This window comes from Adiantum capillus-veneris, chromosome 5 (assembly GCF_014529385.1).
Source record: "Adiantum capillus-veneris isolate H3 chromosome 5, ASM1452938v2, whole genome shotgun sequence".
NCBI lineage: Eukaryota > Viridiplantae > Streptophyta > Polypodiopsida > Polypodiales > Pteridaceae > Adiantum > Adiantum capillus-veneris.
In genome coordinates this window covers 74,838,107-74,863,115 of record NC_140935.1, presented here as the reverse complement: position 1 = coordinate 74,863,115, position 25,009 = coordinate 74,838,107, and the positions used below count along the sequence as shown (strand labels likewise).

The following is a 25,009-nucleotide window of genomic DNA, read 5'->3' as shown; positions in this document are numbered from 1 at the left end:
ATCTTTCACAACTGATACAAAATCTTACAATCCTTTATTAACCATACATGCTACCCCTCCTTGCCCTCTTCGTTGCTTGAGATTCTTTGAGCACATCAATGAATGTACATTATAATCCTCCAAGCCATTAACCCTTTGTGTATCATGCTCCCAAGTTTCAACAAGAAGTACACCATCGGCTTTGCTTGTTAGTTCATCAATGCCAACCCTCGCATTCCATGGGTGTTTATTACAATTCCAAAAGAATATTTTCAATTGTAACTTGGTCTCATAGGTCAGGTATCCCTATTTTCTCAAGAGACTTGCCTCCTTCTTGGGAACATTTTCTTCGTGAGAGATCTCCTTGTTTTTCTTATTCTTTTCCTCATATGCCTTGTGACGCATATTTTGTTGCTTAATAGTGCAATCTTCACATACAAAACATTATCTCTCAAATAGATCCAACTATGATCAAGGATAATCTTTGGTTTGATCTCATCCAGCATGGTGCGTACAATTGGCCGTTCTCCCAAGTGAGGAGATTCGTGATTCCCCACTCTATGTGCTCCATAGACCATAACTCCGGACATGCCAAAGTGGGTTTTGAAGAAATCTTCAATAAAAATGGAAAGAGAAGTGAGGTGTCTCTAACTTCTATTGGGGAGTTCCACGAATAACAATGTTCTTGGAACGTCGCTCCTGTTCCTTCAACTCCTCCACATCCACATTCTCAACATTCTTTGTTTGAGTCATATCTTGCATGAGTGAGGAATTAGGAACCACATTGTTACCACATACATCAGCCCAAGATTTGTTTGTGCTTACATTTTTCATGTCGCATACATCCCGACTCATGGTGTCAAATTCCTCTCTCAATACATGGTCATGCTCTATTTTGTTCATGCGCTCCTTCAAAGCATTCAAGTACACAGGAGAGCGTTTACATTCCTTGACTTCCTCTTCAAGTTGCATCAAACGTGTTTTTTTGCAGCTCAAGTGTCCTCTTGATATTCTCATTCTCAACCACACGTACCCTTAGTGTACCATTCTCCATTGCAAGTGCTCGTAAATCTTCGCCTTGTTTGTTTACGGTCTCTTGCAAATGATACCAAGTATGCATGATCATGGTTTTTGATGTGTTTGTTTGGGTGGTTGTGTTTTAGGAGATTTTGGATCATTTTCCACAATGGTTGTGGACCTTGTTGAAGAAGAAGAACCCTTGCAAGTGTCGAAAGACATTGTATGTAAAATAAGAGATGAGAGTCAACTTTCTCGAACATGTTCACTTCAAAAATACTGCTATAAAGATGTCTTCCATAACTCGAAAAAATTTCCATCCTTACATCAATGCATAGAGGGCATCCCGCTCTTCGATTGAGGCTATAGATCACCCAAATCAGAGTTCGGATGAAGAAGTTATGATCAAAAGAGTGAAGTGTTGTCTACTAGGTCAAAAAATGGCTGCGTTTTGTGTGTGTGTGTGTGTGTGTGTGTGTGTGTGTGAGAGAGAGAGAGAGAGAGAGAGAGAGAGAGAGAGGGAAGAGGCCGATGGAGGATAAAGAGAGATAATAAAGTTGAGAAGAGAGGAAAATAATCTTTTTGGAATTTGCTCGTTGGATTCCAAAAAAGAGCCCGCCAAAAAATGCTTGCCAAAAAATATTCCCCACATAGACGTGGTTGCAGGTAGTAAATCGATTAGTAAATTGCGCTACCGAATGAGTCATTCAAAGGTTGTTGAGGTGAAACGTCAGCTTACTGACTACCTCAACAGAGGGTTTATTCAAGTGAGTTCTTCACCATGGGCTTTTCCTACCCTATTGGTGAAGAAAAAAGACGATAGCATGCACATGTGCATTGACTACCGTGGTTTAAATGTGGTAACTGTTAAGAAAAAGTACCCATTACCACGAGTGGATGAGCTGTTTGACAAGCTCACTTATACTCATATCTTCACAAAGATAGACTCGCGGTTAGGATATCACGTAGTACGCATTCGACTTGCTGATATACCTAAAACTGCATTCCGAACAACATTTGGACATTATGATTTTTTGATTATGACCTTTGGTTAACCAATGCACCTGCAACTTCTATGACACTAATGGATAGTGTTTTGCGACCATATTTAGGCAAGTTTATTATCATTTTCCTCAATGACATTCTTGTGTACAATGCCTCCAAGGAAGCGCACTTACAACATTTGAGGTAGGTGTTTGAATTACTACAAGCAAACAAGTTATATGCCAAAGAGTCGAAGTGTGATTTTCTCAAGGAGGAAATTCACTATCTAGGACATGCTATCTCAGCTAATGGAATGCACATGGATCAATCCAAAGTGAATTCCATTCAGAAGCGGCCTTCTTTCAAAAATTTAGAAGAGTTACAAATTTTCTTAGGATTTGCAGGTTTTTATTAAAGGTTCGTTAAACACTATGCTCATATTGTTATGCCAATAACAGACCAGCTGAAAAGCAAAGGGAAAACCTTTTAGTGGGGTGTCGATCAATAACAAATTTTTGATACTCTCAAGGGTGCATTAGCTATGGCCCGTATCCTGGCTATTGTCAATTCTTTGAAGCCATTTGTTTTGGAAACAGATGCCAATAATCGTGCTATTGGAGCAGTCCTTTTACAGGAAGGGAGGCCAATTGCATTAGAAAGCAAGAAGCTTGATTCGGTACAACAAAATTACTCTGCTTATTAACGCGATCTCTACGCAATAGTATCTGCCTTAAAGACATGGTTGCATTATTTGTATGGAGCTCGATTTGAAATTGTGTTTGACCATGAAAGCATCAAATGGTTTACACAACAGACTGACTTGAAGGGTCGAAAGACCAGGTGGACTGAGATCCTTCAGGAGTATGATGCAAAGCTCCTGTATCATTAAGGATGATACGATGTAGTGGTTGATGCTCTTAGTCGTATATCTAAGATCAAATCTCTTCTAGAAGTTCACAAAATTCAAAGTGAGTTTTTGGATTCTCTGAAGGGAAATATGAGCATGATGATGCATACTCCAAAGTGTGGAGCCATGTGAAAATGAGGGATCCTTCTCACTCCATGTTAGCAGCGGCTAACATAGGCTACAACAAATATGCATCAAGCGGGAGATATCTATGGTTGTGCATAATATTTCCACTCACTTTGTATAAGTTTTGGGCTCACTTAGAGTTCCAAAGTTGTATATGTTAGTTTGACGGCTCAAGCTTAAACCCATAGTAGAAGGGAAAGTGGTGAAAGCCTTTAAAAGGAAGCCTTTATGTAAGGAGGTTTCATTCTTGAGTATCCACTCTTTAGGATCCACTTTTGAGAGCTCCCTCTTGCTAGAGTGCTCACTCTATGGCCTAGCCTTGAGCTTAATATCTATGCTTGAAAGGCTAGTGCTAACCATTGTAATTAGAGTAAGCTCTTCTTGATTAATCTAATTTTATTTTCTCATTAGTCTCTTCTTCTCTACATTTCATCGTGTCATGAAATAGTATTACACTTTCATTATTCTAGATTTGAGAGATGTATGTACTTCTTGCTAGTAACCACTCTTATCTCTCTACGAGCAATTGATTTGAGATAGTTAGCATCACAAATTAGGGTGATTAAGTTGGGTCTTAATCTTCTAATTTGTGTGTGTGCCCTATTCTTTGCTTGTGTGTGTAGATAGGTTTTATGAAGCTCTAGCACAATTCACCTTGTGTGTGTAAGCTATTGATGAAGTGCCTTAATTGATGTGTGGTAATTAGTGTGTGCTTATTATTAGTGTGCTTGGGGTTTCTAGTCTATGGCAAGTCGGACTTCGGTGGGCCTAATGTGTGTAGGAGATTGATTGATTAGTAATTAGAGTAGGTTTAGAGTTAGTCTTGCAATGGCTAATCTCTACTTACATTGGAGAATTGATCTCTTGAATCCTCTATTCCATTCATCCGATACTCATGCTTCCATGCCCTAGCCGGGTTGCCGATCCACGGATTTGATAATTTTGTGTGGGTTGCAATTAGGTCGTGCTACAACGTCTCCCTACATTTGGCGTCGCTGCCGGCGATCAATAACCTAAGCTAGTGAGTTTAGGATGTGTATAATAGAGTAATTTCACTACTAATTTTGTTGGTTTTTGAGTGTGTGTAACTCAATTTTTGGTTTGATTTGATGATGATGTGCAAGAAATTGATGCTAATGTTGAGTTATGAATACCCCAAACCCCCAATTTCACTAATTTCATGCTAATTTCTATCAATTTTGACTAACCTTGCTAACCTAACCACTAACATTTGAAGTGTAAAGTATGTTAAATCCCCTTGCAAGAGGTGGAATCAACACTTTTATCAAGTTAATTGTGCTAATCCATGTCTAATTTGATGATTTGAGTGTTTGATTTTTGGCCTTCAATGGTCAATTTTTGGGCTAATTTGGAAGAGCCACACATGTGTGTGCATGATGGAATCGTCGCGTGGAGCAAAGATTAGCTTGGATGCAATCAATTGTAAGTGCATTGACCTACTCCATTCAATTTTTGAGTGGTTAATTTGATTCCAATGTGTTGCTAATTTATTGCTAAAATTAGGTGTGTAAATCAATTGACATACTTTGAATGCCTAATTCGATTATTTTGGGATAAAATTTATGGTCAATTTTGACTAAAGAATGATGGTTGTGTCAAGATAATGCTTAATTCTCAAGAAAAAATCATGTGTATGCATAAAAATCATTGTGTGTGTGCATGCACCAAAGAGGGAAAAAACTGTCAAAATTTTCAAGTGTGTGTGCACTTAACCTTGAATGTGTGCATGCATATAAAGTGATGGAATTGATGGTATATGAGTATGCAATCATGTCATAGATATGTATGTTAGGCTAATTCAATCATTGGATAAGCTTAATTGCCAAAAATTTGGGCTAAAATTGAGTGTGTGTATTGCTTGATTGGATAAAAATAGTGTAATTTTTTACAAATTTAGCATGCATGCATTCACTTAAGCTTGATCGAGTGTGCAATTTGAGAATTTCAATGTGTAATTGATGGATTAATTGCATAAAATTTTTGGCTTAAATTTGGGTGTGTGTGCCTACTCAATGGCATTGGATATTCAAATTAGGGATGAATAATTGGTAGCAATTATCAATTATGATGATTAATAGACCTAAAAAGATGATGTGTATGTGACTGATTGACTTGGGATGATTCAATTGGTACTCAATTGAAGATGATTTATGTGCATTACCTTTGGAATCACTGTGCCAATTTGATTGAAAAAAGTGAAAATTTCAATGATTTTGCATGTGCAAATACCATAATTTATTGTGTGTCGCCTCACATACCAAAATGACAAGCCAATTGGATTTGGATGATAAGGGATAATGGATATGAGCAATTGGTTTTGCAATGATTGCTACCTAATGAGAGGGGTACTCTTCAATAAATAAATATGGGCATCAATGGTGCATGCATACCTTGTCCGATCAAAGAGTATAAGTCCAATCGGGTTTAAGTTGTAACAATGTCATATTGAAAATTGAGCCAATACGGATGTGTATCCATGAGGTTGTGTCCACTCGATGAATTTGCCATAAAAATTTGCATATTTTGAGGTATTTTTCTAATCAAGCGTGTGCCAAAATCTCATAAAAATGAAGCTAATTTTCAATTGAAAATCAAAATATTGTGCTCGCGTTTGTTTCATTTCAATATGTATGCTCAACGAATTATCAATGAGGGGGTTCAGATGCCAAAAGAGTCTTCTAAATGGATTTTTCATCACAAATGGCATCTAATTGAATGTGAATCATTTCAATTATATTTAAGCGAATATGGTCATTCATGTTTTTTGAATATGTGTGACTCCAGTTGCATGTATGAATATTGTTGTTGTGAAAAGTTTTAAACTTTTATAGTAAATGACACCATATTTTGAGGCTTGATCTCACTTCTCTCTCAAATGGCCTTACATGCTCTTATCCATGCGAACAAACCCCAAGGGAGAATAGCTTTATTCACACAACTTGCAAGTAGATGGCACACACACACACCCAATTTAAGAAAAAGAAAAAAGAAAAATCACCAAACTCGGCCATTTTCTCTCCCTAGCTTGGCGCGAGCCATTCTTTTGTCGTGCTCTGCAGTGCCTTGGGCCCCCGATGCTACACATGTGCCCACTTCATGTAGCCTGCCAGGCTGGCTCACCATGGCCGCTTACCCTCCTATCCTCTCGGTCGTAGGCTGTTGGCCTTGGCTGCATGTCTACCAGATTGATAAACTAACACACACACACACACACCGCCTTTGGCTCTACTTTTACACATTACTCGCCACTTGACTGGCTTGGCGCAACACGACACACACAGCTCAACGTTGTTTACAGATCTGATTTGCTGGCCACATCACACCAAGACTCACACACACACACACACACACACGCCAGTCCCCTTACAGTGAACACGCACACACTTGCTCTCTGCCTCTCTCGTTGCTTTGATCCCACACCTCAACCTGAGGCTCGCACTGGCCAGCCAGGACTTACCACCCACGCTCGTCCCAGCCTCCTCCTGTCCATCATAAACACACACACATGCTATTACAGCAACTCCCGCCTCGTGGCCATATCCTGCCTTCAAGGCACCGCGCTCGCAACACACACGTGCTGTTGACTCAAACACACACACATACACACGGCCCTTGGGCCCTATCCATTCTCAAATACAGGCCCTGCACTGTCAGTGTTGACAACTTGTTGTCAATCCGCTGAGTTGCTAAATCAACAATAAGCCCATTGATCACCACTTGCCAATGTTGGAGTATTTCTTGATTGTCTTTGATTGGCAACAGCAACTCGCGTGCAGCTAACTCGCTTTCTGTGCCGGTTCACTTTCGAATGCTCGCACACACACACTACTCACCCACAGACACACATGATCATCACTCTCTCTCTCTCTCTCTCTCTCTCTCTCTCTCTCTCTCTCTCTCTCTCTCTCTCTCTCTCTCTCTCTCTCTCTCTCTCTCTCTCTCCCCTTGTCGACCCGGGCAGCTGCAACCTTCGCTATTTTTTCAGAAAATTAAAAAAAAAAAAGTTCTAAGCATGCATTCCCACGAGATCACCCTCCTCCTTTTTGACCGGCGAGTGAAATTGAAAAATAAAATAAAATTAATAAATAGAACGGCCAATCTCGCGGCCAATGAAGAGGATATTTTCTTGATTTGTATGAAGTTTTGCTAATTAAGAGCATGGAACATTGGTTTTGTGCACTCGTTGTTGACTAAATTAAACTTCTTGAATGGAACTCACTGGAATATGAAATAGTTCATGGGTTTTTAATGTTTGATGTGCATATATGAAACTTCTCATTGCAGTAGTGAATTGATCTTTTTTGAAGGGAAATTGGCCAATGGCATGATTCACTTATGCAATGCATGGCAATATACTTGCTACCTGAGATCAAGGGAGTGGGCTTCGATCGAGTGTGTGGTGCTAGGCTTGAGTAGTCACAATTTCCATGCATAAATGAACTCTCATTCCACATATTTTTTGGCTTCTGGATAGTATGATTGTCGAGTGCATTGAAATTTTCATTACACTATAGGAACAAATCTTTTTGGCAAGCATACAAGCTTCATGTGAGAGCTACATTGATGGTGCATTCATGCTTGATGGAAAGGGTGCATTAAAGTTTGGGTTTGACATTGCTTGTACATTTTAGTGCTTGATTTCAATGTAAAATCATTGCATAGCACTAAATTGGGCTTCTTGAATGGCCATGATATAGTATTGAACATGACTTTTAGTGCTTGTGTTGAAATTCCAAATGCTTAAGAGCACTAACAATTGAGCTTCATTTTGAAGGGGTGTGGTAGGAGTGTGTTTTCATTGATCCAAGAGGGGGTCATCATTGCAGTATATTGCAAAATTTGGCTAATTAGAGCCATTCCAAATTCTTTGGATTAAAAATTGTATACATGCTAGCTCATAGCTTGGTCAAAAGTTAATTTTTTTCATTTTGAGCTAGTGTTTAATTTTTTTCATTTTGAGCTTTCAAGTACAAATTTGGATATTGAGAGCCATTCATTTTCATTTCATCAAGTTGCAGTCATCTCTAGCTCATAGATTGCTCTAGAAATTGTAAAATTTATTAAGCTAGTGTTAGCCAACTTTTTAAAATCTTTAAATTGTAAAATTCGGCTTTCGAGAGCCACTTCATTTCATTCAAAAGCTGCATTATTTTCAGCTCTTGTATTGTTTTTTCCGTATTTCATTAGAGCTAGAAACTAACCAACTTTGAACCATGCATGAGAGGTTGTAAAAATTATAAAATTTGCTTTTGTAGAAGCATTTTACCTCTCTCATTTTTTGATATGTATGCATAAATTTGCTATCAAAGAGCATCATGTGCTTAACCAAAGGCATTTTTTTCCCCTTGGGTTTTTTCCCTTTGGCAAATTCGGGTATTGAGACTCTAGCTTTAGGTTTTCATTAAGGTTTTTGTGTGCTTTTGGCTTTCAATAAAAGGCCTTTGGAGCTTGTGTCTACACTTAGCTTCAAAAAGCTTCTTTTGCAAATAAAGAAAGGATCAAAAGACTTCTCTACAAAGGGGATGCTTGCTCAAGGATTCTCAAAAGAGCATGAATAGGTGTAGTCCTTCCATGATTTTGCTCTTTTGTTCATGTCTTCATTCTCTTGCTTGGCTTAAGTGAAATTTTGCTTCTAAGCTATGGTTTTTTCATGCTCAAAATCTAGGCATACTAAAGTTTCAACACTTTGCTTTGGGAATATTAACTCATCAAAAAATTAGGTTTTATGTGTGCTAATCATAGGTAATTGGCCTTGACCTTAGGTTAATATAGGTTCATTTCTCATTAGTCCTAGACACTTAGTGATAGTCTTAATACTCCATTCATTTTTAACATGACCTAGGGCTATGATTAGGCTTGAGTCCTTTAGTCCAATTTCCATAAGCATCTCATATTGGAAGAAGCAATAAAGTGCTAAAAATGAATCAATGAAGCAAAAAAATGTCAAGAAAAAGTAGCAAAAATGCTACTAGACACATGAAAATCAAAATCTTTATGTTATGTTGTGTCTTTGTGAGGCCTAGCGCCTTATTGGCACTTGACAGGAGAGGGGAATCACCTTGGCTCGCTTGGTCAAAGCCCTAAACCGATGCCCTGGGCTGATAGGGGTTAGCCATCGCCTTGGTAGGCTACCTCAATTCTCTCCTCCAACCTCTCTCTCTTTTGACTATCTATAAAATCCTCTATCTACTCTACCCCATTTCTCTATCATCTTTCCCTCCAGCTGTCCCTCCCTTCACTACATCCACATATCTTTGTCCACTCTACCTACATCCTGTGCTCAGGGCACCTTCACTACTATCTCTCACTCTCTCCTCTATCTCCCCTTCTCATCCTCTCCTCCTGTCCCTCACTTTGCCAACACATTCCTCCCACCTCCATCTCTCTCTCTCTCTCTCTCTCTCTCTCTCTCTCTCTCTCTCTCTCTCTCTCTCTCTCACTCAATGGAAAGCTCTCATTTCATCGTTCACGTGGGTGGTGTGGGGGTTGGCAAACCACACCACCTATCATCGGAAGGATCTTTGTTGCTTCTATCTGGAGCTGACATAAATGCACCAGCTGGTTATAATGTGTTTGCCCTAGCAAAATATGTTGAAGGTGAACCGTTAACATTTTCTTTGCAGAGAATGCAGGTAAAGGTAATAGCTCTCCTCTTTATCTTTTGGATGCTAAAGTTTCCACAGAGTATGTTGCATTCTTGGATTCGCCTGTGAAACCTACTACAACACTACAATCTACCGACATACTGTTGCTTTCTTCTGATGAAGAGAAAGAAGACTTTCACTTTGACCCCACCAACAAAACACCCAAAAATGGGGTGATCAACCTAGACTCCCCACTACAAGAGGGATGTAAGAAGGACCGGGCTCCGATCGGTGATTCCTTTAGCATAGTGGAGCTAGCGTTACATCCCACTATGAGATCTCCGAAGCTAAAGACCTTGATCGCATCGTCGGAATGGGAGTGGGTGGAAGAAATTCCATCAAGCTACAATGGAAACATGGTGTTTGAATTTCCACCTCAGCCTAATATCGAGAGGTCAGCTATGGATGGAATGGAGCAATCAGTGGATAGTCATGTGTGGACAAAACCAACAACCACAAACATCAAATTTCCAGCAACTATAATGAAAAGCTATTGCAGAGGTGATTTTGAATGTGTGTTTGTAGAGTGCTCGCAAGTGTTATCTACAGGAATACCCAACCGGTCGTCTTGGACAGGTATTCCTTACTCTTTGGTTTTATGTACAAGGGAAGAGTGACAAAATCACACTTGTAGGCATGGAATAACAGGTAAACTAATTGAGAGACCAATGCTAAATGGTGACTTGCAAAAGTATGGAACCTTGAAGTGCTTCTATTGTCAACATGTGCCTGCTATTCGAAAAACCTGCGACTGCCAAGTTTACTACATAATGCCAACCGACAAACGCTATTCTCGAGCCATGGTGCACTAAGGCTTCCATGACCATGATGTCAAACTAGGGTCATCCAAAAGTACCATTGCAAGGGTGAAGTCTTTGGTGGCTGAGGCCATTGATTCGCTTGGCATCCAAGCTGGGCCAAGAAAAATCCAAATGGAGGTGAATGCACGTCGCTTGGACAAGTAGAGTTGTCAGTTCTACTTCAAGAAATATTTCCTCTTGTTAAAAGCCAAAGGTATGGGAAATGCATTTTAATATACATTTTAAACTTAAAGTCTTATAAATATCTAAACTTTCATGATGTTCTTCGCAGAATTAAGTATTGGGTGCATAAATTTTGTGGGGAGTCGAGTGCTCGTGGAGAGGAGTCATTGATAATTGACTTAAAGAGACGCTTGACATTTTTGTTTATCCACGGAATGATTTTTCTAGGTCAATCTAATAGAGAGGAGGATAGCTGTTTTGTATTCAAGATGTCGACACAGGTCCTAGCTCAAGCATTGATCTTGTCAATAGAATGCGAAGAAATGGAAATGGAGATCTAAAAAGAGCGTGGGTTTGCTTTGATCACGTTCGACGGGTAGAAGGATGGACAACCATGGCAGCACATGTTTACAATCCGAGGCAAGTTTTAATTTAATTCTTTTAATTTTATGTTCAATACTCAACACATATTGACACATACTTAAATGTTAATGTGACTTTGTGTTGATGTTCAGTGTCCAAGAATTAATGACAATTGCCATATGTGAGATGAAAGAAGAGGACACTACAGCACATATGATATTTGTGCAACAAATGATCAATGTGCTAGAGCACAATGGGGTGCCCCCACCAGATTTTGCTGGCTTTATGGCAGATGAAGCCCAAGCAAACTGGAATGTGGTGCGCACAATTTTCAATGGAGGTCCGGATATGGTGATGAAAGGTAGGGAGAGATCATGCCTTTTCCATTGGGAACAAAGTATAGGGATCCACACCACAAAATATGTGCTCAATCCATTTCAAGACGAGCACAAGCAACTGTGTCGAATGTGGCGTTGTGCGCAAAGCAGTGAAGATGTAGAGGCCCAATATTGGTTCATTCGAGCTTGGTGGGCAACAGGAAAGGTGGCAGATGGGAATCTAGGCCCAATGGAGTGCTGGTTGAGTTGGTGGCATGTGAGGTACCCTCATTGGAGGAAGGAAATTGTTGGTGTAAATTTTCAAATTTATTCTAGAATAGGTTGTAGGATGTCCAGTTAATTAGACCCTTCATGATATCAATGAAATATATTAATTTCTTTTTTTGTATGCTTTAGATGACTATGCATCGAGGTCGTCCCTTGAACAAATTTCTCAGAGTCACGTCACACTTCATGGCTAGCAGGTGAAGGTCACAAGCCTAAAATTTCTTTGTACGATGCAACAGTTTCGGATATTGGGAACACTCTTCTTCAACAATCCAAAAGAATGGCATATACAGAGGGTAAGTATATAGGAAGCGGACCAAGAATAAGCAAGATGAGAGATAGGGCAGCTTCACAACAATTTCACACACCTACTCCATCACAGACTAGCCGTGCTGTGAACGATGCAATTGGAGGAACTAATCTTCCAAAGGTGCCAGAGTTTTTTGGAGACCGGGTTACAATGACAAGGCGACGCAAGACATTTGGCAATGTTATAGGCGAGGAGGAAAATAGTTCACACAGGCCAGAGTATGTCACTCAAAATGTTGCTCGACAAAGAAAGGCTCAAAAGTTGTCATTTGGAGATGCATCACAGGTAACCCAAGGTCACTCTATGGACGAGGAGAATGACGGGGTGACAATTAGGGCCATCGAGGTTGACATAAATGACACCATGTGGGCAATTCGCAGGTGAAAACCGGGGTCTAAGTTCACTTGCCAAGGAAAATTCAAAGGAGGAAAGTGCAAGAAAAAGGTGAATTTATGCAAAGAGGGAACAACGGCACCAAGTTTTTGGGGGAAACGCAATTGGGAGGGGCGTAACAATGAGACATGGGTATAGTTTTGTAGTGATGATGTCAAACATGTGTGGGATGTATGTCCATATATTGTGATGCGGCCTCCAAGACCTCCACTTGAGTGGCCAATGGCACAGGGCACGAACTTAACAGCGCTAGAAGTAAAATCTTTGCAGCTAGTAGGGTTTCATATCTCAACAGAAACTATGGAAGTGCAAGGGCAAAGACGTGCGGACAGGTATAGGACAAGTGTTTCTGAAGAGGCATCGAAAAGGATCGACAGTGCTTTAGGACTAGAAATGGTCATCGAACAAGTGGAAATGGTAAAGATCGGTAAGCATGAAGTCTTCATTGCAGTAACACCAAGCTCAAAGTTACGCGGTGAGAAATATCGAGTCACAGTAGCTAGGAATCCTAGTTGTACTTGCAGAGACTTCCAAAGGAGGTCAGGGAAGGAATGACCTATGTGGCTTGAAAACACTTGTATTATATCTACTTGAGAGTGTTTGGAATGGGCATAAACAACAACATGTTCATTCATCAGTCTAGTCTGGCTGATAACGAGCTCAAAACTTTACTGAGTGCAAAAAGACTGTTGTAATAATCTAGCATTTGTTGGGCTATCACATTTACCTTGAGTTGTGCAAACGATGATATATGTTCTGAGTTTTCAACAAAGTGAATTATATCATTGTTGTCTTTTGATATGCAATTAGTGAATGTGTGATGATAGAGAGAGCGAGAGAGAGAGAGGTGACACAAAGAGAGAGAGAGAGAGAGAGAGAGAGAGAGAGAGAGAGAGAGAGAGAGAGAGAGAGAGAGAGAGAGAGAGAGAGAGAGAGAGAGAGAGAGAGAGAGAGAGAGAATTCTATCATTGTTGTATTTTGATATGCAATTAGTGAATGTGTAATGAGAGAGAGAGAGAGAAAGAGAGAGAGAGAGAGAGAGAGAGAGAGAGAGAAAGAGAGAGAGGAGGTCCTTGAGTAGCGAGAGAGACAGAGAGAGAGAGAGAGAGAGAGAGAGAGAGAGAGAGAGAGAGAGAGAGAGAGAGAGGTCCTTGAGTAGCCCACTAGAAGAAAGAGTGGGAGGAGAACTGGTGGCAATGGGCGGTGGTGGTAGGAGGAGGAGTGGCAGATGGTGGTAGTGAGCTAACACCACCAACCACCAGTGGTGGACTAGGGTGTTGGTGGTTATGGGCGGCAATGGGAGGTAGAGGTGGTGGAAAAAAAAAAAATCTCGCTCTAAAGCTCGCTCCATTGATCTCGCTCCATAACCACCCCGTCACGAGGAAATGGGGAGACTTCAAAGGAGATAGCTCTAATCATACGTTTCCCATCCATGGAGGCAAAGGGATTCTTGAAGAAACGTCCTTCACTAAAGAAAACGGGCATATTCCTTGGTGATGACCTCACACTCTCACAACTTGCTCATATGAAAAAAATCATGCCCGAGATAATAACAGCTCGAGAAAAGGGAAAAGTGGCCTTCTATAGGGATGGATGAGTGGTTGTTATGGAAAAGTGCCCCGCATGATGGCGCGAGACCTGTGGGACCACACTCAAAGTGGCTACATGGAATTGTAATGGATCTTTGCGCCTTGATGTAGGGTCCTTTGAGGATAGTTTCACAGGGAGGGACATCGTTTTCTACTCTGAGACGCATCATGCCCCGGGGGAGTCCATGCCACATATAAGCGGATACAGATGGGAGACAGCTTACAGACATGAGACTCCATCAGAGCATAGAGGACGAGGTTTAGGAGGAGTGGCAGTATTATTTAGGGAGGAGTTACAACCTCTAGCTCGGATGGATGAGCATTATGTGGATGAGGCTGAAGGCAAAGACATGCAGATACCTCTACATCGCTATTTGCTATTTCCCTCCTAGTACGTCAGTATATGCATCAACTAAAGGATAGCCCCCCTTCTCTATTTTGGATGATGATATATGGGAGTTTTCTAGGGAAGGCGACATTATTATCTTGGGCGATTTCAATGCTAGGACTGCCCATCACCAGACAGTATTCTATGATACCTCAGAGGAGTTGATGTGGGAGCTTGATATTATAAAAATGGGCTTGTCTAGATTGTCATAGGATGAGGAGCAAGATGAGGATATTTGGGAGTTCTCGAGGGATGGAGATGTCATCCTACTTGGGGATTTCAAAATGCTAGGACAGCATGCCATCAGGCATCTTTCTTTGACACTTCCGAGGAGCTGTTTAGAGAGCTAGACTCCAGAGAGATGGGGCTCTCCAGGACCTCAGAGGATGCTGAGAAATTCACAGAGTATGGGATATCTCATTGAGATGGGCAAAGCACATGGATTGGCTATTTGAATTGCCTTGATAGATACTCCGGTCCAGGCAGCTTCACTTGCTTCGCTCGTACAGACGGTGCTAGCACTGTGGATTATGTTTTGGCTCCCACATCAATTATACCATCCATTCAATCTTATCAGTCTCGCCCACACCTATTGGAGTGGCTGTAGATCATGCTCAAATATCTTTTGCAATAGGTTTTACTTACACTATTTGTGGCTTTCATCATGTAGCACATCGCCATCCGAGATACCACTTCTGCAAAGAGACATAAGGAGTGTACATAGAAGAGTTGTATTATCTTCTAGCAGGGGAAAATCCCCATAAACCCTCGTCAGAGCTCGTACTCATCATCGTCGACATCATCGGCAAGTCCAAAGCATTGTAGAGATTTGTGCAATCATAAGTAGACCGCTCTCACCATAGAGAGTGGGGCCCTTGGAGGAGGGTTTGACAACTTTCTGGTGTCGTATTCTTCTCTCTCTATCTCTCAGTCTCAACACTTTCATTCACAGTGTTCATCCACTTTGTTTCTGTCCATTGCACTCTCTCACTAAAGGATCGAAAGGCTCTCCCTTCCGTAAGTAAAAAGAACCCTTGAGCACAGTTCGGAGCACTCATCTTGTTGAGCAAAGTTCAACATTCACTTTCGCTCCACCTAGCAGCGCGAAGGCTGTCCAAGGCAGGAAGGTCGTGAGGGAGGCGAGTAGGTGACCCTAGGGTTTCTTGCGCACAAGCGACCTTGTTCGACATGCTCTCTCTCTTTCTCTCTCTCTCTCTCTCTCTCTCTCTCTCTCTCTCTCTCTCTCTCTCTCAATAAAAGTGAGGCTTGACCCTTTGCACTACATAAAATCGACCATCAGTCCATATACTATGGGAAAAAACGTGACAGATGTACAATGAAATCATGGGGAAAAATCCCATAACAAACCACAAGAAACATCTAGGGGTAAAGATACTTTAACCAGTTGGTGAAGTATAGCTATCTCGATAGTGATCAAGTCTACATAAATCTGCCCCAAGCTCTTTCCACCTCAGGCGATGTAGTGAAAACCACCAAGTCCAGACTAATATAAATCATCCGCTAGAAAAAACCTCCTGTAGCAGCTCACAAAATCCAAGGGACTGTGAAACCCCTAGGCAATGCCTCCAAAATCATCCACATCCATTCTAACATTGCCTGATGATGAACTCCAAAAAAGGTTGCGGATCTATGGCACAACCAAACTGTAAGAGAGGCAAGGGGGACCCACTCGCTGTCCACCTCAAAAGCCAAGGGAAGGTACCAAGATGCACATCTCTCTGACCAAACCGCTGAATCCCTAAGACGTCTCTAAACTAGCTCTCAAACAAATTTGCAAACTGTCTGATATCCATAAAGTAAATGGCCTCAACCATTGTCTGCTCCTGTATAGTATCATAAACAGCCTTCCTTGTCCAGAAGGAGTTACCAAGTAAAACCTATACTCTAAATCTGATCATGCGCACTCTCTCTGGGCTGAGGAGAATGGAAAGTGTTCCTGATAACTTCAAAAAAAGCATGTCAACACATAGTGGCCCACTCCTCAAAGAAACATCTGGAGATCTCCATGGACCAACCATAAAGATTTGAGCTGGGAAGATCTCAGAAAGCGAGACATCTATTGGAGATGCGAAACCTACTGGAGATGTGAAGCATGCTGAATAATCAAAGTCCTCTGCAAACTGCGAAGACTCACTCTCCTGCTTGCCTTGAACAGTGCCTACTGTGAGAGGCACTTGCAACTAAATCTCTAAGAGATCCAAAGTTTGTTGGACTGGTCTATCCTAGGGCAACTCAGGATGCTTTGTTGATCCTCCTCTATCCCTCTGTCCAACCGCCCAGGAACCTCCTCTCGATCCTGGACCAGTAACCTCTCCTCCGGAGGTCTGTTTGTAGGTTGCTCTGCCTTTACCAGCCTCTGTCTCACTACCCTTCTGTAAACAAGGATGGGTTGTGCCTGTACCTGTCTACCTGCCTAACTCTATCTCTGTCTCTGTGTCTGCTCTACACTGTGCTTGTTGAGCATTCTCCTACTACTGACTCTACGCAGGGTCCTACTGCTGTACAGAACTCTATTGTGGTTGTGAGGGTCGTCTCCTGCTGTGACCAATCTGTCTCAGTTGCTTCCCTCTAGGGCAATCCCTCACCGAGTGTCCCATCTCATGACATCTAAGACACTGGTCCGGTATGTTTGTAACCACAATCCTATGCAAGTACAACACCCCTTTCCACTCAAAAGAAATTGTATCTAGAAGGACTATGGAAGGGATAGTAGCCACCTTAATAGATTGCATCCCTCACCGAGTGTCCCATCTCATGACATCTAAGACACTGGTCCAGTAGGTTTGTAACCACAATCCTATGCAAGTACAACACCCCTTTCCACTCAAAAGAAATTGTATCTAGAAGGACTATGGAAGGGATAGTAGCCACCTTAATAGATGGCACAAATGTCTAGATCTGCACTAAGCGCATGAATGGTATGCCAAAGATAGAATCCATCTGCCTCAACAGGTCTGGCAACCCAAACTGTGTTGGTAGCTCTGGAAAAGCTATTTTTACGGGAAATTTTGGAACCTAACATCTGTCTTCAAAAGAAGCCAATGAGAAATCCTCGTACCACGGATGCAAAAAAACCAATCTATCCTTGAAGCCAAGAGGAGTGCGGCTCATGACCCTAGAGGCAAGTTTCTTTGACGAAAAATAGCAATGAAGTACCTCTACCGAGCAAGATGATTTTCTCTACTTTGCCTTTATCCGAACCAGAAAGAGTGCACGAGAGCCACTCCCAGATGTTGACACGAGGTGGGAACACCCCACCAAGCCGCCAACAGCCCCTCTTTGAGAAAGAACCTCAATACGATCACCAATCTTGCTCTGAAGATCTTTTGAAATAGCCATAAAAGGTTCCATAATACTTGAAAGAGAGCCAATGAAGAAAATTTCCAGGCCGAAACCTTGACCTTTCCTTTAGTCACGCCCCAAACCTCAAAGCGCAAGAAGAAAAGCGGGAAAGAGTTAGGTGGTGTGTGCGAGGTGCTTGTGTGTGAGACTTGGCTGGACAAGTGAGCGGGAAAGAGTGAGTTATGCAATGCAAGTGTAAGAGGGTAAAGCCTGAAGTAGTGAATGCGGGAGAGGGTTTGCAGCTCCAAACAACAATTATTGTCAAAACGAGGGGATTGGTGGCCTCCACAATTTCAAGAAAGCAGAAGGTTACAAGATGCAGACGACTGTGAGGAGTAAACAACAGGGGTGGCTGACTCGCGGGGTAAGCAGAGGTGTGAAAGGGTTTATGCACGCGTGGGCAAGGACGAGGAGCAACGACAAGCTTAGCAAGGGTGAGGGAAGGCAGCGACGAGGGTGACAAAGCAGCAGCTGGCAAAAGGTGCAAACTCATGCACGGGTGACACAAAGGGGTGTTGAGCAAGACGCGAGCAGAGAAATGAAATAGGTGTGTTAGGGTTTTAGGTATTAGGATTCGCGTCAGAGTTAGGGTTTCAGGGTTCTCTCTCTCTCTCTCTCTCAGTTTCCCTACGTTGGAAGTAAGAGAAGAGACCAACACTCAAGCAAACTGGGATATTTTTGGGTGATGACCTCGCTCTAACACAAGTAGCACGCATGCAAGAGATGATGCCAGAGATCAAGGCAGCAAGATGCATGAGTGTAGTGTTGTGTGAGGATGGAGAGCACAGAGTGTGTGAAGCACAGAGAGAATTATCCTCTCTCGTTCCTTATTCTATATTTATGTAAAGAATAAGTGAGTTAGTAATGATGGGTTAGTACCGAGTGTCCAACCAATTGGCCTAAACCCTAACAATCTCCCACTTGAATGCCAATGTGGCCCAAGTGGCCTATGTACATACAACATGTACAACCGTGAGGCATTATAGTGGCTTCACTGACAACGATCATCTCAATGCAATGTGCAAACCACTCTAAGGCTAGACTCTTCGTGAGAGCATCTACAGGGTTGTCATCAATATGAACTTGAGTATCTTGATGTGCTTGCTAGCCACTATGTCCCATATCACATGATACTTGGTCTCTATGTGTTTTGACTAAGAATGAAACATGGGGTTCTTTGCTAAGGCAATAGCACTCATACTAATGGCTTTCTTTACCATCTCGGCGATGAAGAAAGCACATGTGTGTGGGCATGGCTGTGGCGGATCAAGAAGAGGTGGCTGCCTTAAGACTGTGTAAATAGATGATGCATTTTGACCCCATACCTCCGTAGAAGTGATGACTGGTGGGGGAGAATGCCCTTAGAAGAGTTGCCATGCCTCGGCTGAGTCTTGGCCCAAAAAGAGCTGGTATAAATCCTACTCCAATCGAGCTAGAAAGGCCCTCTTCTTCCGTCACATCAAGCGTTGAGAAGCAATCCGTGACTTCCTGTGAGTGATGTCTCCTAGAAGTACCTCCCTGTGAAGTCGGGCTCTTCTCTCTCTGCACTCCTCATCATACCAGCTATTTTGGGGTATGCTCCCAGAACGTCGTCTCTGCCCAGTTTCAGTGTGTAGGTATGCCTGTGTTACTGCATCCTATAGTGTCTGTCAATATATCAGTGAGCTCCTCTAGAGGTCTCCCCGGATTCTTTGTTCATAAGCTTTTGTATATACCATTGATGAGAATTGGTCTCCGAAGTAAAAGTGTATCGGGTATGCGTAGATGTCTATGCTAATGGAGCTGTGTTGAATTGGAATGAGATGGTAAACATGAGGAGGGCATGATCTACTGCTACCCCGATAGGCCTGGGACCGATTGTAAAGTCCTGAATAGAGGTTATAAAAGTGGGCTGAGCCAAAACATAATCCACTGTGCTAGCCCCATGTCTATGAGGAAAACAGGTAAACCCACTCAATGTTAGAAATTTGTGGAGGCCATTCAAGATGGCCAGTCAATGTGCAGTCCCCATGTGTGTCAGATATCCTCCATCCCTAGTGTGCTCATCATCTTGCAAACACCTGGCTAATCCCATATCACTGACATCCAACTCTCTCAACATTTCCTCAGAGGTATTGTAGAAATCTGTCTAAGAGTGGCTCGTCGCACCTTGGGCCATGGATAATGAGATGTGTTGGGGGGAAAATATCATATTGCAATAGAGTGTCGTTACTCTGACCCACATATATGTGGCATTCTCATCTCTTCGAACAATACGAATGAGGGGCTGAAGCTCCTCCGTGAATAAGATTGCAACACCTCCTGACCCACGTCCTTTATGTATTGATCTCACCTCGTGTCTACAAGTATTCTCCCAATGGTATGTCGTCACTCTAGGTGATGTGCCACCAGGAGTCTGATGCTTCTCCGAGCAGAAAATAATTTCTCTTCCCTTGGAGCTATCCTCAAATGCGCCTACATCTAGCGTCATTGATCCATCACAATTCCATGCTGCCATTTTAAGGTTAGTCCCATAAGTCTCGCACCATCATGTGGCGCGTCTTTCCAAAACCACTGCTCTGGCTCTTTTGTAGAAAGCAATTCTCCTTTTCTCATACATGCCAAAGATCTGGTTGCAAAGCTTCTAAGAATGATGTTCAACCGTGCCATGTGTGAGGACCTACCTGACACTTGGAGTTTGTCTACCATTATACCTATCTTCAAGTCGGGGGACCCTACAGAGCCTGGGAACTACTCCACTATCATGATTAGACACACATTTTCACGATTATATGCATCCATCCTTGAGTAGCAGTTGAGTAGATGGGCAGAGAGAAAGGGTGTATGGGCAGCAGGACATGTAGGTTTCAGGAGAGGTTTCTCTACTCTTGATCATATTCTGACACTCAGAGCCATTTTTGAGGAGGAAAGATCACATAGGAGACGGCTCTATTGTTGCTTTGTGGATTTCCACAAAGCCTTCGATACAGTGCCCAGAGCTAGACTGACGCGTAGATTGCAGGAGATGGGGGTACCCACATACTTGATTTGGGGGATCATGGCTCAATACAGGTCAGTAGTGGGGCATGCACACACTCCATAGGGGATTTCTCATTCAATTCACTCCATTATCGGGTGAAACAGGGTTGTCCGCTATCTCCCACACTATTTGGCATGTATGTGGATGAGGTTTCTGACTACATTAAGAGGGATGCTGATAGAGAAGCACACTTGGCATGGACATGGATTCCACTATTGTTATATGCTCATGATACTGTGTTGATTTTTGACTCTCCGGAGGGGATGCAGTGTCACTTACATGCTTAATACACATTTGCTCATGATAGTGGATTATCAGTTAAACTTGGAAAAACCAAGGTTATGGTGTTTAACACACCACCACAGTGGGTCAAGAGGTCAGCATCCACATTTACATATGGCCACGAGACGGTGGAGTATACAGATGCATACACCTATCTTGGGGTAGTCTTTAGTGGACCAGTGTTTTCATTGAGGAAAGCACCAGAGATTGACGAGAGCTTATGTAGCCATGGGAGGATTGGAGAGGATGTGTTTGCAGGTTCAGTTTGAGGAACCTCAAACAAAGCTTCGGCTTTTTGACACTCTAGTGGATTTAGCTATGCTTTACGGAGTTCAAATTTGGGGACCCTCAGTGGACCACCATAGCATTGATGGATGGAGATGTATGGAGAGGCCTCTAGTCTCCATGCTCGCTCGGATGATTCGGGCTAAGGCCTCAATGCCACTTGAGATTATTCAAGCCGAGATAGCTGGCCCCCCCTCTCGTGGTCGAGGCACTTACTAGATTAGTATCCTTCATGCATAGTTTATGGGACCTCTCAAGAGATAGATATGCTCAACCAGCCATTGACTCATCCCGACAGCTAGCGCTACAGGGGATACAACATGCTGGTATGGGCAGATGACATCATGGTTTCAATCACATGGTTTCAGCATGGATAGACTGCCCCCATTCCAGTACTCCTTGGATGTACCCTCCAAGGGGAGAGCAGTAGAGACTAGACTGACGAGAGCTTATGCAGCCTTGGAAGGATTGGAGAGGATGTGTTTGCAGGTTCAGTTTCAGGAACCTCAAACAAAGATCTGGCTTTTTGACACTCTAGTGGCTTCAACTAAGCTTTATGGAGTTCAGATATGGGGACCCTCAGTGGACCACCATGGCAGATCTAATAGCACTGATGGATGGCGATGTAAGGAGAGGCCTTTAGTCTCTATGATTTCTTGGATGATTTGGGCTAAGGCCTCAGTGCCACATGAGATTATTTCGAGCCCTCCCCCCTGCATGATCGAGGCACTTACTAGATCAGTTTTCTTTATGAACAGTTTATGGCACCTCCCCAGAGACAGATATGCTCGGCTGGCCCTTGAGTCATCATGAGAGCTAGCACTGTAGGGGGATACAACATGCTGGTATGGGCAGATGACATCATGGTTTCAGCATGGATAGACTGACTCCATTCCAATACTCCTTGGATGCGAACCCTCCCTATCTCTCACACGGACAGAGATCACTAGACTCATACGTCAGCATCTGATTTAGCTAGATACTAGGAGCACATGGATACAGCAGACACAAGAGTTGGGCACGAAGATGGCTTTCTATAGAGATCATCTTCTCCAACTCATGGAGGACAGCTTTGTGACTGGGCCCGGATACATGGATATATAATTATCTCATGGGATATGCTATGCTATTGGCCAGATATGAACATCCTCACATCAGCTTCAAATCAAGACTGGAAGATTTCGAGGAGTACCGCAAAGGCCAGGATATATCACTTGTGTCATATATAGCTAGAGACAAAGCTACACTAAAATGAGACATGAGGCCGCTTCCATTGTCTGTTTAGAGAGGGTTTTGGACCACTTTCTAGAGTCACTAGATACGAGGACCAGAGGTGTCTCCAATTTTTTTTACTCGAGCTGTGCAGATATAGAGAGAGCTTGTTGAGGACATCAGAGGAGAGCCAGTCTCAAAGGCAGATCACAAATTTCTTTACACCAGCTAGTGGAAAGCTAGAGGATTAGCCGTCACAATAGATTTCAGATCCCACCCAAACCAGAGGTACGTGGATTGATCAAGCGATTGAGCTAGGTAGATCGAGGCACCCATGACCACGGGCCTCACAACATCGACGGAGGTTGCAGCAGAGGATCCGGATCACTGTAGCTCAACATGCGAGACACCCAGTCAGAGTACTAACCATGGAGGATATTGATAAGTTTCAACAGCGACCGATGAGGGATCTCTTACGAGTTTGATCCACCCACCTTTGTTGATTTGTATCACTCATTGTATCAACTCTCACTCCCCCCCCCCCCCCTCCCTCCCCCATTTCAGTTCTTTGTACTCTTTTTTATACTAAGACATTGTATCAGATTCACCACTTCTAACTTTTTGGTCTCATAGGTCATTTTGGCCTTTTGAAGACGTTAATATAGAATTTCATTTCCTCTCTCTCTCTCTCTCTCTCTCTCTCTCTCTCTCTCTCTCTCTCTCTCTCTCTCTCTCTCTCTCTCTCTCTCTCTCTCTCTCTCTCTCTCTCTCTCTCAAGCGCTTCGCCAATGGAGGCCATGATCATTTCGCCGATATGTAAGCCCCATACGAAGGCAACTTTTGCGCTTACAAACAAGCGGATAACACAAATGGAAAGGGAGATGAAATAATGGAAAGCAGAGACGGAGGGATGGTGGAAAGAGAAGGCCAACCTTCTTCAAATGTTTCTTAATGAAAGCGCGCAATGGAAGAAGGAGAAAGAGGACTTGCACGCAGAGCATTTAAGGCGGATTCACAGGCACTTAGAGAAGAGGTCACAGCCCTCAAGCGAGAACTTAGAGTAAGCAATGAACTGAAAGAAGGGTAATTTCAGCCCTCGGTGATAGACGAGATCAAGGTCATCAAGGAGCAGGTACGGATGATCACAGAGGAGGAGAAACAGAAGGTGGTAAAGACGTCTTCGTGGATGGATGTGATCACGAAGACACAAAAGAAGACCGATGAGGCCAAGAAATGGATAGAAGTCGCTAAGAAAGGGAAAGGGAAAGAAACCACATCCGTCCCCACTCACTACAATCATCAACATGACTCTAGAAGAAGAGCAGCGAAGGAAAACTAGAGCATTCCATATAAGAGTAACCGGTCTAAAAGACCGAGATGATGTGGAAGGGGAAGTTGAAGAACTTCTCCGCATGATGGGTAGTGAGGCTACTCATACAAAGGCATGGAGGGTAGGGAAGAAGACACAAGGCAATGGGGAGACTTCAAAAGGGAGAGCTTTAATCATCCGTGAGCTTTAATCATCCGTTTCCCGTCCATGGAGGCAAAGAAGGACTTCTTGAAGAAGCACCCTACACTAAAGAAAACGGGCATATTCCTTGGAGATGACCTCACTCTCAAACAGCTGGCGCATATGAGAGAGGTAATGCCAGAGATTCAAGCGGCAAGGAAGAAGGGAAAGATGGCCTTCTACAGAGATGGACGACTAGTGATTATAGAGCGGCGCTCCACATGACGGTGCGAGACCTATGGGACCACACTCAAAGTTGCCACCTGGAATTGTAATGGATGTATGCGCCTTGACATGGGTGCCTTTGAGGATAGTTTTACGGGAAGAGACATCGTCTTCTACTTTGAGACACGTCAGGCATCGAGGCAATCTATGCCTCATATTAGTGGATATAGATAGGAGACAGCCTGTAGACATGAGACACGATCAGAGCACAGAGGGCGGGGCTCAGGAGGAGTGGCAGTGTTATTCAGGGAGGAGTTGCAGCCATTGATGTATATAGCCCACAGGGATGAGCAAGCTAGGTACATGTGGGTGAGATTGAGAGCAGAGACAGGCAGATATCTTTACATTGCTATTGCTACTTTCCCCCGAGTATGTCAGTTTATGCACCACCCAGGGAACAGTCCCCCTTCTCTATTCTGGATGATGACATATGGGAGTTCTCTAGAGATGGTGACATCATCATTCTAGGGGATTTTAATGCTAGGACTGCCCATCATCAGACAATATTTTATGATACTTCAAAGGAGATGCTGAGAGAGTTGGATGTTGCAGAGACGGGCCTATCCAGACTATCACAGGATGGAGAACACACTGAGTATGGACGACACTTGATAGACATGGGGACTGCACATGGATTGGCCATCTTGAATGGCCTATGGAGATTTCTCGTTGCCGGGGGTTTTACGTGCTTTCCACACAAACATGGAGCCAGCACAGTGGATTATGGCATGGCAAGCCGAGCCTCATCTCTAGTATCCAGGACCTTACGGTTGGACCCAGACCTGTTGGTGTGGCAGTGGATCA

General features: G+C 42.9%; 1 pseudogene; it reads left to right on the top strand.

Annotated features, from left to right (window-relative positions):
- Positions 1 to 11,960: 11,960 nt before the first annotated feature.
- On the top strand, positions 11,961 to 12,887 carry LOC147457543 (uncharacterized; annotated as a pseudogene).
- Positions 12,888 to 25,009: the final 12,122 nt, after the last annotated feature.